At 40.6% G+C, this 12,540-nt stretch overlaps 1 long non-coding RNA gene across 1 annotated transcript; it reads right to left on the bottom strand.

Moving 5' to 3' along the window:
* Nucleotides 1-3,028: 3,028 nt before the first annotated feature.
* LOC113943913 lies at nt 3,029-11,550 on the bottom strand. The gene is made up of 3 exons (XR_003526501.1): nt 11,480-11,550; nt 6,625-6,819; nt 3,029-3,180 (listed from the first exon to the last, which is right to left on the bottom strand). It is a non-coding gene; the product is annotated as an uncharacterized LOC113943913 (long non-coding RNA).
* Nucleotides 11,551-12,540: the final 990 nt, after the last annotated feature.

The following is a 12,540-nucleotide window of genomic DNA, read 5'->3' as shown; positions in this document are numbered from 1 at the left end:
AAGAGACACAGCTCTTTTACTGTTTGTTCACTAATGTACTATTATGGGTTATGCAAGCTGTGATATCTACCACATTGCTGCAGAAAGGTGGACTTCTTTTTTTTTCCTTAGAAGCATATAATAGGTGTTTTAAGTACATAAAAGAAGTATAACTAACAATGAATTCTGCACTAGTCATTTTCTCAGAGGCAATTTATAGGCTTGACAGTACGTTGCTTAAAGTGGTGATTTAGCTAAGTGGTCAACAGATAGGAGGTACTAAACCATGTAAAAAAAAAAAAATTGGAAAAATGGGAGATGGCAATTGCAGGCTCATCTAACATTCGTGTTATCTGTGCTCCCATTATGCAAACATCTGGGAGAATTTCAAACATCTGCGAGAATTTCAACTCCCAAAGAAAATTGTTTAAGTGAGTTCAAAATAGGTTTTGAAATCTGAACTGCTGAAGATCTTTTTAGTTTTGGTTCCAAGTATGATATGGACCAACTCAACTTGTAAGCAGATGGAAACTTCTAGGAAGTCTGAAAGACTAGATGGCTTGACTTTGGATTTAGTGGGTTTTAGGAAGCTACGAATCAGAAGGCAAGAAATCAAAGAAAAGCCATAATTATTTTGATATAAAAGGCTGAATAAAATCCTCTCATTCTAGGCCTCTACTGTTTCTTTGGAAATGAAAATATCACAAGATATTAATATGAGTCTTTGAAAACCAGCTATGTTTCATATCCTGGAATCTTTTCATCTGATAGATAGCAGTGCTTCACCAGTCAGATTGTCAAGATCTTTCCATTGAAAAAGTGATCTATTTGGACTAGTTTATGTGTATTACAATTTCTATTGAAAGATCAAAATATTAAAGTTCTTGCATATTTATTTTTAGCATTAGGTAGAATTATTTGCCTGTTTTATTCGTAAATGGTAGAAACTAAAACAGTAGACTTGCTCCTTTCATGCTGTAACAATGGCCCTAAAAGTGTGTCTACAGTATGTTTAAGTGCAGAAAACAGTTTGATATATAACAGTCTATATATTCAAACTTATTCTGATGCATATATATGAATACCAGGTTGATCTTAGTTGAGGGAACTGAACCAAGTTAAGAAATACCCTTTCCTCTTTAATAATTGCATGTTTACATTCTCAGCTCTTAATTCATGTATGTGTTTAGAACAGAATCAATCATTGTTTTAAAATCCATTGTTCTGGTGGATCTGAGCATGATGACAACAGCAAAAAGCTCAGCTTGCAATTTTGAATGCTGTGAGACTAACTTCTCACCGATATTTTCCTAACACCAGTGGGCAAACAAATAGTCGTTATTTGCAAAGGCTTCGGCCTTACATGTACATAATTAAGTAGAAGTGTAGCCGGCAATTTTATTTCTTTTTTTGAGGTGGTATGTAGAAGACGGGTGCTGTCTCTTGCCTCTCCCTCCGTTGCCTTGAGAGTTTATAGCAGCTTTGTGTGTGAAGTTGCAACACAATCAGCGCATTGTTTCGAAGCCACCAAAGGCAACGCGTTATTATGTTTTTATAGTAGCTTTCAGCCAGTTAACGGGGGAAACGGAAATCCCTAGAGAGATGTTTTGCCCACGACCTGGAAATAGCGGGTGCCTGGCGGGAGCCCGCCGGCGCTGGCGGCCCCGGGCCGGAGGGCCAGAGGCGGGGGCAAGGTGGCTGCTGCCCTCTCGCCCGCCCCGGCTCTCACTAGGGGTCGCAGGATGCCAAAAAATCGCAACTGGATCGGGAGGGCAGGGATGTCCGACGTCTGCACGTTACCTTCCATGCCATGGCTTTCAAGCTGGGCAAACTGTTGGGAAAATACGCAAGTGTCGAGACGATGGGGCCGCGCACTGCGGGTGGATCTGGTTGCTTGGTAAAGCCAGGTTTGGTCAGGACAGGAGGGTTGAGTCTGGGAAGAAGACCACATCTAGTTATTATTAACTACATGTGTTGGGTAATCTGTAAGAAAGGCCTAATGCTGGTACAGGTGAGATTGGTTTTGTTGCAGAGCTTAACCTGGATATTAACTGGAGACTTGGTCAGGCAGTATTTTCTATACTATGTTCATTAAATACTCACTGTTTAAAATTAGTAGTAAATTTTAATTATAAGTCTCCTCTTTCACACAGAACTCTGTGAGCTGCTTCTGGTCCTTTATCACTTCTCTAACAAACTACATTATAAACTCAATTATTTCTACGCTACCTGAACGACTACATTAAAAATGTAGGCTACACCAACATGATTCCTTGTTAAAGTTCTGATACTAAAATATAATCACAGGTTGGGTTTCAGAAGAGAGTTTTCCCATCTAGTTTGCCATTGCTTTTTAAAGCAAGACTCAAATGTGTTCCTATGTCTCTATTTCCCAAACAAATATTCTGTTCCTGTGGTGACACTGAGGTGGGAAGTTAGAGAAAGAAATGTAACAAGTGATAACAACCACAGATCCAAATTTACTCATGGAGACAACTGGCAAACTGATCTGTTCATTAAAGTAAATGAAACTTGCATAGGAAGTAGAGACTCATTACAAATACATCAAGCAACCATATTCAGATCAAATGAAATATGCAAATATAAAAAACTGTATTCAATAAATAGTTTGATATTTAACACCAAATGAAATAATTTCTTATAAAGATAAGAATAAAAATGAACTGACAGTATCAATTTCTAAAGAGAGTTGAGTGACAAAGTAATAGCTTTCAGCGCATTTTGGTCACTAAAATGTAAGAATTATATTAAGCTATTAGAGAGCATCCAAAGGAGGGCAATGAAGATGGTGAAGGGCCTTGAGGGGAAGCCATATGAGGTGTGGCTGAGGTCACTTGGTCTGTTCAGCCTGGACAAGAGGAGACTGAGGGGAGACTTCATTGTAGTCTACAGCTTCCTCATGAGGGGAAGAAGAGGGGCAGACACTGATCTCTTCTCTGTGGTGACGAGGAACAGGATCCGAGGAAATGGCCAGAAGTTGTGTCAGGGGAGGTTTAGGCTGGATATTCTTCACCCAGAGAGTGGTTGGGCTCCCCAGCACCAAGCCTAACAGACTTCAAGAAGTGTTTGGATGATACTCTCAGGCATATCGTGTGACTCTTGGGGATGGTCCTGGGCAGGGCCAGGAGTTGGACTCAATGATCCTTGTTGGTCCCTTCCAACTCAGCACATTCTGTGATTCTGTGATTCATATGAGCATACAGAGAGAAGAAAACAGGTTTAGGAAGTAGCAAAAATAGTAGTAGAGGAGTTTCTTTCAAACTGAAGACTTTGAATCATTTAGAAGTCATGATCTATCACTTTAGTATAGTTTAGTCTTAAACCAGGAATATTTCCGACTACTAGCATTTTGTGCAATATTTGAGTGTTTATATTACAAATTTCTCTAGTAAAAGGATTTTGATAATATGTATTATTGCATTTATCTGCAATGTCTCTCCTGCAAACTGCTATTCATGTCACTCACTGAAAAAGAGAATCCACACAAACACAAATTTGGCTATGGTAGATGGAGCTGGGGGGTTTTTAGATGTTGGGAATTAAGTGCACTTTTTATAGGGTAAATGCAATTCTTTAACAAACAAAATGCATGTGAGCACATATACTTAAAAAAAAAATCTTACCAGTTGTGGCAGTTCTACATAACACTAAACAGAAGTACAAACATACACCTTGATTCTTATGCTTCACACTTGAAGATTCTGAGCTGCTCATATGTTCAATGTTTTAAGCCTGTACTCATAAAGTAAGAGCTCCAGTGCCTAATCTGACAAGGGCATTCCTACCAGGAAACCCAAACGTAGAAGTCTGGAGAATGTATAGCAAATCTGACTCTTCAGAAAATCTATACTGCTTGGGCAGTGATACTGGACTCTGTATTAAATGCAACACAGAACTGTGCATGTGTTAGTGGTGCCTGGGACCTCTTTCACCCTTTTCTTGGAAGGATGAAAATTTTATATAAATGCTGATTCCAGATCCTGGAGTGCTTTGCTCTCAGACTTTAGTTTGGGTCCTTTATATTATGAGTATGTGTGTGTACACATATATGTGCCCACAATCACCAATAACTACCTCTAGTCAGCTGTCTGTGACACATCCAGTATTGCAAATTATATAGCTTTGAGGTGAGGGGGTAAAAAATGAATTGCTTAGTACTCTAGTTTTGCTGAAGGAATGTTGTATTGAAATGGCTGTAAGTTAAGCTCGAATTGTAAAGCATATGTATATATATGTAATAACTGTAAAATATGTACTATTTACAGCAAATACTGTTTGTGTCTCCACAAAACTATCACCTTTGTGAGTGAAAGAGCATTCACCTTTAAAATACAATATAATCCCTGAATTCTCCAGACAGAGCTTATTAATTATTGCTGCATGGTACATCAGTGACTTCTTTCAAAAGAAGCTTTTGCTGGAAAGTGTTCTATTGTAGTAAAGAAGAATTGACAACAAACACAGTACAAATAATTTTGAAGAGAGATGGATAACATGGATGCAATTAGTTTTGCCATAGACATCTTACAACACTGAAGATTAGAAAAAGGTACTAAATAAGACACCTTAGGTACATGAGGTGGTGATTTATATTTTGGTTTGGTTTGGGTTTTTTTGTTTGGTTGGTTGGTTTTGGTTTTGGTTTGGTTGTTTGGGGTTTTTTTTGTTGTTTGGTTTGGTTTGGTTTTTTCTGTTTTTTTGGTGGAATTTTTTTTGATAGCTACACCATAAAATTCAGTGGGTATAATGCTATCTGTAGCTACCTATGTTAATGAAATGTATATTAGACAGCGTTGAAAAGGGTAAAAGTTCTGTGCTGTGTAGAGAACTTATGTAAATATTACCACAAATAAAACAACACTCATAACTACAGGACAATATTTCTGTCATGTCTTGTATCATAGTTTCATACTGCTTTCTGTAAGACAATTGCCATTCTTTCTCCTGGCTGCTGGTGATAGGCCTTATTTATTTTCAGTGATCCAGAGTTAGAAGACTACATTGTGTCTATGCAGAAACCCAATTATGGCAGGGTTCCCCTATATGCTTTGATTCCTTACCTCCACTCTCACTGTTACATGTTTTCTATAGTAAGTGCCAGAGATAAGCGATAAATTACCATATAAACTAAAACAGAGGTTTTTCATGTGAGCGGCACATAGCTCAAAACCATGAATCCTGTTCGGCAAGGTGCTGAGCTGCTCCATCTTCTAGAACTGAATGGAAGATCAAAATGCTCAGCAGTCACTCAAGATCAGGCTCATTAGGGGCTTTTTTCTGTCAAAAATCATCCACTGACTCCCAGCTATGTGACAGTATGCTGAATACTGGAGGGTAAGATTAACCCTCTACACCTAGTCAATCTAATAACAATCATCACTTCGAAGTCTACCAGCAACATTTGGTCACAGAAGAACAGGTCTAGGAATAGTAATATCATTGTTATAGTTTATTACACTTATATTATCATATAATTGCCAAAGAAACTACGTTCACCAGCTACCAATGTCTAGAATGATGACCCTGATCAGTTCCGATGCAAGTCAAACACAAGTTTGCTGTCAGCTTTGACAAGGAGCAGCCTCTTACAAAGTTGAGGATTGAATCCTGAATGCTTTATCAACTTGTAAAAATAAACTGCAAACTCCAAAACAAACAGTTTTCAGCTGGTTTTTTTTTGCATGTTAGACAAAAAAGTAAACCAAACAAAATCAAGTTGGCAAACATTTAGATGCCAGTTTTTCAAGTGGCAGCTTCTATCTATGCTCTGAAGAACTGCAAGCTAAGCTCTGCTAAGCTCAAAGCTCATAGACTTTGTTTTTTAATTAAGAGAAGGTCAGGTTGCCTCCTAATATTTGGAATGCAGCAGTTTTTAGATAAGTGGATATTTAATATGACCTCTTACACTATCCTCCTATACCTTCTAGCTTTGAACATTGCTTTAACAATTAAGCTCTTCTGGCCCTGTGTTTAAATAGCTGTCCACGGCTACTGCAAATTGATTTATTGCTTGATGAGGATCAGAGATGCTGAGCAAACACAGAACAGTTTCTAATTTAAGTTGTGCACCATTGGTTTTGTTGTTGTTGCTTGATTACTTGTTTTAACATCAGTACATGTTACCAATGTAGTTTTGTTCTTCCGCAGTTTTTAGAGTATTAAAAATGGAAAGGGCATAACACAAATCATGTTATAAACACAGTCTGGTTGGGTATCTAATATCAAAATTCCTTAACACTGTCTGCTGGTGGATGTTGTTTAAGTTGCTTATATATCTTTCCTTAATTGTGAAAATTTGATATAACATTTTCCATGCTAGTATCTACTACAAGCTGATTTTTAAAATTCTTCTTCATCAGCCTTCTTTTTAGAAAGTTAGCTTAAATTATCCAGGTATTTGAGAATGAAACTTGCAAATAGATGGGTTTGATCCTAATTAAAAATCATAGCAGTATTTTTGAATGGGTTTCAGTATGGTCAGCTTGTAGGAAATGTAGTTAAATCTTGAGCAGAATAGAAAGAAGGAGAGTATTGGTCCTTATGTCAAGGGATATATCCTTTTTTACCTTTAACACAGTCAGCCTTGAATACATGCAGTTTTAGCAGCTCTCTTACCTGTCTCACCTGCAATGATATATCACATGATAATTTTGAGCTGTGCCTTGCTTGGATTTGGAACTTAATTGAGAAGAAGCAATGATTTCAGGTGCTTAATCCACCTCAGTTGTATCTGCAGTATTACGAGGGGAAGGTCATCTCACTTGTATAGATGGGGAAGAAGGACTGATCTTGCAGCATGGTAAAGTCAGCACAAAGCTCCTAAGAAAGAATTAGGAGAAATCAGCAATGGGAATGGTGGATATATTTTGGGACAGCAAAATTTTTTGCATAAGGAAACCAGACCTGAGAAGTAACCAAGTGAAGAGATGGATGGCGGATAGCAGACAAGCAAAAATTGCCTGAACATCAGTGTAAGGGCTGGAGCGAGGACAACTTTGTAACTGGGAAATAAGGTCAAGGAGCAAGACCAACTTTGTGGTGCACACCTGCAGTAAAGAACAGACAAAAACATCCACAGAAAGTGGATGTCAACATAACTAAAAGTTATATTGGGTGAGAAGACATAAGAGAAAGATCAACTAGATAAAGGGAATGAAAACAAAACAACAACAACAAAAAGAACCCTGCATAGCTGAAGATGAATCTGAGAGTGAGAAGTCCCAGAACAAAATTAAAGAAAAGTGCAATTAAGGCAGCTGGAACTGGGATACAAATCAAACACTACCATTAACTGGATAAGAAAAATAAAAGTGGGATGAACAGCCAAGACTAAAGACAGAATGAAGACAGGTTTGAAACAAAAAGCCAAGATAAGGCAAAGCATGGACATGGGAAGCAAGCAGATGGGAGTTTGCTATTTAAAAAACACCCTCTCCCAGAGTCTGGAAGGAATCCCAAGATTCCCTCTTCTGCCAGTAATAACCATGAAATCCAGTGGTGAAGACAGACACGTCTTTTTAAATGCTGGGCCAAATGCAGTACTACCTATTCATGTTAACAGGTACTGTGTTGAGGAGCCGAAGATTCAAAACAGTGGATGAATTATGTGAATATTGTTAAAGATGAGGCTGTTGCTGGCAGGAGTCTGGTCATCTTTATTCTAGAAACTGAAGGAAGCATTAAAGAAAAAGAATTATGGGAAGAGAAGCAGTGTCCAAATCTCGAGAGAGCTAAACAGTCCAAAATTTGTGTCTTAGTCCTTGCCTTTGCCAGCACGTTCCTTGATAAAGCTGGTTCAAGGCTTTCAAACTGCACTTCTTGCTAAATATTTGCTTCTCATTTTCAGATGCCTGAAAACTCCAGGGTTTGATTAGAGGTAGTTAGATAGTCAGTGAGTGATATTACTGCAACTGAAAGCAGTGGGAACCAGGCCTTGAAGAAATAAGCTTTTCTACAGTGCCAAGTCCTGACAGGTCTACAAGATATCAAACTAGGTAATCTATAACTGTTTTCCAAATGTAATATTCATATCCTGTCAAAATATCCCCTCATCTGAGGGGTGTATTATGAAACTAAAATAGTTAATATTTTTGAAGCCCATAAATACTGTAGCAACAAGCTCCATAAAAGGCCCATGAGGAAATTAATAACTGTATTCAGAGTACGATCTGAATAAATGCGTAATGAATAAAGCATGGGGCATACTTTCAAAAATAAAGCAGAAAACATAACAGTGAAAGCTTTTTGTTAATTAAGCAGAAAGGTCTGTAGAAAAAAATTGTATGCAAACATGCAATGAACAACTTTCATAATACATGAGTACATGTGGGAGAAAAGGGAGAAATAAGGTTTGTCAGGTGAGCTCACTGTTGTTAAGATCATGAGTGCTTGATTTTTAACTTCAAAATCTTAATTTTAGTTTATATAATTTACTCAGTATACCTTTATGATTGCATATATGTATGCTTGTTACTGTAAACAGTTTATTTGCTACAATGCGCTTTCAGCCTCAGTATTTCCCTACAGAATAACTGTTTGGAGAATGGGAAAATGCTTAAACATAACTTCAGCTGTTTCAGAAGTGCTCTAGGTACCTCAGAGACAGAGAATGTGGTTATCAGGAGATAAAGCACGAAGGTAACCAGCTCCCGCAGAACTTTTCTGTTTTAGCCTCCTGAAAAATCCCACAAGTCCTTGTCCAAAGGAGCTGACCCACCATGGTCTTCAGCCTTCAAAGCCTTAGGCATGTGCTGAGCTTGATGTTTGTGAATAAGCCCATTGTGTCCACCCACCTAAAACTCCACACTAGATGGAGGCCTAAGCAGGAGACAGATAGCCAAAGAATGAGGAGGAGGTGTGAGCAATGATATTTCAGATGTATTTTTTTTTAGTTCTGTGATTGTGTTTGTCTTTTGTACGTACTTGTCCTTTTTTAAAAACGTTTTTTATTTTGTTTGGGTGTTTTTTTGTTTGGTGGGGTTTTGTTTGTTTTTTGGGTTTTTTTGGTGGGGGGGGGGGGGCTGTATTTTTTGTGTGTATGTGTAGGAAGAGCTGGAAAGCCTCCTGCTTTCTGGATTATAAAAAACCCAAAACCAAACACACAAAGAACCAAAAACACCACCACCACTTTTAATGTAAATGCATTTACCATTATCTGTGTCCCTGTAATATACCCACAAATCAGGAAATTTAAAGGGAAAGGGAAAATGCTTGGAGCTTTGTTGTTGCTGTTGTTGTGTTCCTTTGGTTGGTTTCCTTCCAGCTTAAGCATTCTGTCTTCCTGGCTATGTGTTCGTTTCTTTGGAAACGGCTGTAGGATGGATTTTTGATTGACTGTGTTGTCAGATGGATTATCAGAGTTGTGAGCTTTTTGGAATGGCAGACATGAATGTGTGATAAGAAAAAAAAATATTTTGTACTTAAAATGTTTCAAAATTTTGCATCATGAAAGAAGATAGGTTGAATAATTAAGAGGTTAATTAGGGAAGAAGGTGGGGTTTTTAATGTGAAACAGTTTGGTTACTAGGAAAAAAATTCTCTTAATATGAGGAAAGCTTTTTACTAATGTGACTAATGGGAATATTAATACCCAAGCAATGTAGAATAGTTTCTGCAGAGCTGCAATGCTTATTTTAAACAGTAATTCTAATGTGTAGTTGCTCTGGATTACAAGCAGAAAACAGCTTTTACCCTGACCTATACAAACATTTATTTGTTACAGCACTTATGTGCCCAGATTTCTGCATGACTCCCATCTAACATTTCTGAATTTGTTTCCTGTCTTAGTCAGGGCTCTGCATGGCCAGCTGTCTTCAAGACTGTGAGCACTTGCTGCTGCTCTGCCAGTGTTGATGATGCTGAGGTCGGGGGCAGATTGAGGCTGGGAGTGACGTCAGTGCCTACCTTGCTGGGAGAGTTAATCTCCTGCTGGAGAGGCTATAATAATCTCCTCACTTGGGAGACCGGCATATTGAGGATTGTATGTTGTACATTCCTCTACTAGGGCTGTAAAGCAGTCAGCAAAGTCAGTGTTTCTAAGGCTCTATTGACAAACGTGCTTGCTAGGCAGAGATTGTTTCTTTTTGGGATAGGGGTGCATAGGCACAGGAAAGAAAATTAACTTTTTAAAGGTGTGCACGTATGAAACAATACCAAGTAAAATAACAAAACTGGGTTACGAAGATCCACTATGTCAAATGAGCATCTAATTTATAACACTGCAAGATAAACTGTCTCCTTTGTGGACATCAAAAAATAACAGAAACTAGATTTCAGATTGGATCAGACTGGTTTCTTTACCAAAACACAGCCCACTAAACCGTGACAGTATGCAAGAATATATAGTCATCGGCTCTGACACTGCTCTGACGAATTGACAAGGAAGGATCTCTGATAACTTCCTTGGAGTCAGTTCCAAGTGTCTGAGGTAGCTGGTCACAGAAAGTACATTGAGGAAGAGGGGAAACGAGCAGACCACAAGTTTCTCGGGCTTTTCTGTCATCTGGTGTATGGTGCTTTTTGTGGGCCTTATGACACCCAACAAACTGAACTGCTGGGACAGAGAAGAGTGATTCCTTAGTGAAGGCTGCACCTTTTCAGTGACAGCTACTCATTCCTTGGCTTTCAACTTTGAAGCAACAAGACTAGGTTAGGAGTAACATGAACACAACTTGGATGCCAAAAATGCAAGGAAGCACAACACATGGATGTTTCAAAGACAGTGATGCTACCTGGTGTCAGACTCCTTAATATGCTCTATTATTAAACTGTTATTAGCTCTGCCTTAACTGACCTTTCCAGTTTTAATGGTATGACCCGCCGAAAGTGCCTATCTATAGCAACACTAACCCTTCATTCGCAGAACGGCACGGGCAGATGCACCGTCTCCGGGCAGGAACTACACTTCTTGTCATGTGAAAAGAGGCTTTGCGCCTTGCTCTCCCCACGCCTCCTTCCCCCCCGCCCCCCAGTCCCCTAACGCCTTCCCCCACGCCCCCAGTTTTTGGGAGCAGCTAGATCTTGATAGCGGCCATAGAAAGTTGTGCCCAGTCCCTGGATAGCTGCGAGAGCAGGCTGTGCCTACCCGGAGTTTGCATAACTGCTTTCGCCGTGCCCCTCCCGCCCCCGCGGCACCTGGGGCGGTCCGCGCCCGCGGAGCCAAGGGGCGCGCCGCCGGCTCTGCCTGCCTTCTTGGCACAGGCAGGAGAAGGGACTATCTCCGGATTTCCACCCCTGCCACAGAGGGAAGGTTACCGGGAAGTGCTGTGAAGAGAGCGAGCCTGTGCGGGCTCGGAAGTGAGAGAAAGACGCAATCACTTCTCCGCGGCAGCCCTTTCAAAAGTCCGTGTTAAATGTGACACCCCGGCGAAATGGCAGCAGAAGAAACTCCCCTCTACCCACCCCTCGTCGTCCCCCCCGCCCTTTTCCATGGAAACTCGTAAAAGGAGGAGGAGTAGAGTTTGCTACGGAAAAGTCTCACCTTGGTCTGAAACAGTTTCAGGCGTTTCTGCAGGATCGGAGCTGCCCTTCTCGGGGGAGGGGAGGAGGCAGGCAGGGAGATCTCTAACTACCTATATACATTTTTTCCCCCCCTCCGCTTGATCTTGTTTTATTCGAGCAGCACGTATCTCCACTCCTCCTCCCCCTCCCTCTCCAGGTTGATCGGCTGAAATGAGGCTTTGCGCGCTTATCCCTTCTCGGGCTTTAAAACAAAACCCGGCCCCGCGCAGCCGGCGGCGGCTCGGGGCGCCTCGGCTCTGAAGCGCGGCTGGGCCGGGCGAGGCGAGGCAGGACACTGCGGAGCGGGGCGAAGGCTCCCGCGGAAACTTCGCTTGGAAAATAAACCTCCACCACTCTCCTGGAGATCCACGTGAGAGCAGGAAAACGCGACTGCAAGATCTCCGCGCTGCTGCTGCATGCTACGATTTTACTTTTTGTTTGCACTGATTGTTTTTTTCTGTTTGTTTGTTTATTCTTACTTTCATTTTGGAACCGGTTCCCGGTTGCTTGGCTGAACTTCTGGAGACCAATGGACCTTTTATATTGCCTTCCTCTGTTTTAAACAAACTGTGGGCGCTTAAACTTTTCTCTTTCCCCCTCTGCTGCGGCTGCTTTGCAGTGTTAGCCCCATGAGCTGAAGGGTGGGGGTTAAGGAACGAGGGGGAGGGGGAAATACACAGACACTGATTTATTTTTCCGTCTCCTAAATTGTAGTTAATTCCTCTCAACACCCATTCTCTCGCTCTTTTTTGGCTGTCGGGTGTCGATCTGTGCATTGTTTTATCTGATCTCGATCCTTTTGTTGTTGTTGTTTAAATGCCGTGCACTACTTATCTAGAGAGAAAGCTATATGGAGATAGAGGCGTATAGTGAATGCGCGTGTTTCCATAAGACACACTATCAAGGGAGCAGATCAGAAGCAGCCCGGATCCTGACCCTGACTGTATGAATAAGTAAGCAGGATGCTGACGACTGTGTGTTAGTTGCCTGTAAGGTTTTCGTAAGTTAAAGGGGGACGGAGGAGGGGGGACAGACCAGAGA

This window comes from Corapipo altera, unplaced genomic scaffold (assembly GCF_003945725.1).
Source record: "Corapipo altera isolate COAL_440 unplaced genomic scaffold, ASM394572v1 22b, whole genome shotgun sequence".
Taxonomy (NCBI): domain Eukaryota; kingdom Metazoa; phylum Chordata; class Aves; order Passeriformes; family Pipridae; genus Corapipo; species Corapipo altera.
The sequence above is the reverse complement of the archived record's forward strand: the minus strand, read 5'-3'. Positions and strand labels throughout refer to the sequence as shown.